Source organism: Choristoneura fumiferana, unplaced genomic scaffold (assembly GCF_025370935.1).
Source record: "Choristoneura fumiferana unplaced genomic scaffold, NRCan_CFum_1 Sck3bRy_95;HRSCAF=280_pilon, whole genome shotgun sequence".
Taxonomy (NCBI): Eukaryota; Metazoa; Arthropoda; class Insecta; order Lepidoptera; family Tortricidae; genus Choristoneura; species Choristoneura fumiferana.
This window is the reverse complement of record NW_027413081.1, coordinates 19,312-22,168: the sequence shown is the minus strand read 5'-3', so window position 1 is coordinate 22,168 and position 2,857 is coordinate 19,312.

Below are 2,857 nucleotides of genomic sequence, written 5' to 3'. Positions count from 1 at the left end.
TTAAATGTCTTCTCTCTGCTGCAGATGCAGCTATTCCTTTTAAAAAATTCTCGTAATAAAATACCTTCTCCTCCGTGGTGGGATCAGAATGTACTAACATTGTTCGTGAGCGCAATTTGGCTGAAAATAGATATTCTGACAATCTTACCATGGATAACTATTTGTTATTCAAAAAATCCTCTGCAAAAGCGAAGAAGACTGTTATCTAAAAAGAAAAAAGAGGGTTGGTCTAATTTTTGTAAATCTTTATCTCCCCGGACCCGTCCACTTTAGTCTGGAAAAAATTCAAGGCATTCGCCGGAGTTTAAGTGTCAATGATGCTAATCCAATGATACAGATCCGTGGCTAGCTGAATTTTTAGATAAACTCTCTCCTCCTTTTGTTCCCTCTGAGGACCTTTTTCCTCAGTTCCCCATCTCTTCCCTCTATGGATAGAATGAATGACTTATTCCTTTATGCGGAGCTGTTATGTGCCCTAGAGACCATTTAAAAGATCTTCTCCTGGGATCGACGGGATCCCATATTCTTTCATTTTGAAATCCTCGAAGTCTGCTAAACTAATCTTCTTAAAATTATTAATCATATTTTCATAACTGGATAATTCCTCTCCTGGAAAACTCAAATCATTATCCCTATCTTAAAGCCTGGAAAAGATCCTAACGATCCTTCATCTTATCGTCCAATAGCTCTGTCCTCAGTGTTAGCAAAAATATTGGAACATCTGATAAAAATAGATTTAGAATGGATCGTGGAAAACAGAAATTTCTAGCTAAGTCCCAGTTTGGTTTTCGTAAAGGAATGGTACTTCTGATAGTCTCAGTATTTTAACATCTGATATACGTATTGCTTTTAGTAAAAATGAAAGTGTTGTGGCTGTGTTTTTGGACATTTCTGCTGCTTATGATAGCGTCACCTATCCATTCTCAGACAGAAATTACTCCAGTTGGATATTCCAACTAGATTGGTTAATATCATCTGTAGCTTACTAATGTTCTCGTTTGATTCGTGTACGCATTAATGGAAATTTACTTCTCCAAGACTTGTGTGGGAACGGGTTACCTCAAGGGTCGGTGTTAGCCCATACTGTATAGCCTTTATACTGTAGACCTGAGAGCCTGCTGTAATCCTGTTTCTGTAATATCTTACAATATGCAGATGATATTGTATTATATTGTAATAATATCCTCCCTTACTCACTGTTCTAATAAATTAATTTGGCTCTGTAATTATCTAAATGTTTGGCTTGATCTCCATGGTCTTTCATTGTCAATCCCTAAGTGCAATGCAGTTGTTTTCTCCAGGAAAAGAAATTTACCTCCTCTTAATCTATCTATCAATGACAACAGATTTTAATCTTGGATAAAGTAAATTTTTAGGGGTCACCTAGATTCAACTTTCAGGGGTTTATCACTTGAATTATATTATTAATAAATGTGAGAAAGTATAAACGTCCTTCGCTCTCTATCTGGTGTGAGATGGGGAGCTCATCCTTACACTCAAAAATCCTTTATAACGCAATAGTTCGCAGTCATTTTGATTACGCCTGTTTTGTTTTAGAACCTTGTAGTAAATTGTCGTTGGCAAAACTGGATCGAATTCAGTCTAGGTGCCTGCGCATAATATCTGGTGCTATGAAGTCAATCCCCTATAAATGCATTACAGGTTGAATGTGTTGATCCTCCTTTATTTCTTCGTCGTCAGTATTTAGCGGACAGGTTTTTTCTAAACATATCTCAATATCTTTCTCATCCATTGATGGCTAAATGTAAAAAATTGGCAGAACTCTCTTCTTCCTCTAGATATTGGGTGAATAAAGCCCTCCCTCCCCTTGTAAATCTTATAAAAAGTTTCCCAATTCCTACATTAAGTTGTGTAAAAAAACCCAATTTTTTGTTTCGATTACGACATAATTATTCCAACCAAACGTTATCTTTGATTTAGGAATTCATAAAAAATCTCCGAGTGCAACTCGGAATTTATTAAAATTATGAATAGTAAATTTAAGAACTGGCTAAGATATTCACGGACTCCTCAAAAATTTCAAATGTTGATTTTGTAGGGTCAGCTGTTGTGGCCCAAATTTAAAATTATTCTAATTTTAAAAGCCCTCCTCACTGTTCAATTTTTCTGGTGAAGCGGTGGCTTTATATGAAGCTGTATCTTACATTAAATCTCATAACCTAATAAAACTATAATCCTGTCTGATTCGTTAAGTTGTTTACAAGATTTGGTGGCTTTTCCTTTTCACTCTAGAGATAACTTATTTTGACGCTAAAAATCAAAGATGCTCTTCGTGATTGTCATCTAGCCAATCTTGAGTTGTTATTGCGTGGATTTCCGAGTCACTGTGGTATTGTGGATATGAGATAGCTGATTTGTGGTGCTAGACAAGCAATTCATCTAGGTTCGTCTGACTACACTGAATGCTTTAGCCGTGACATTAAGGCTCTTGTGAAACCTCAAATGTTTGAAGTTGGAATGATTTGTGGCATCATCTCGGCTAATTAAGGGAAGACATTTGGAAGCCTTCAATCATCTATTCCTACGAGACCATTTTTTTTATTAATAGAGAATTTTCTAAGTTAAATACCTCCATCATTATTAGGTTAAGACTGTCATTTCTGTTCTCCTGTATTTTTAGCAAAGCTTCGAATAAGGGACAATGCCATCTGTGAATGTGGTTTGGCTGATGGAACTCTTAGACATATGTTTTTGGAATGTACAAAAATATCTGTTTCCTTTATATTAGTATCCTCCCTCGTGATGTTATTCGTCCTATTAATATTAATTTTCTCCTAACTTTAGTTTTCTCTCCATTTTGTGAAATTTTAGACAAATTTTTGACTAAAAATAAATT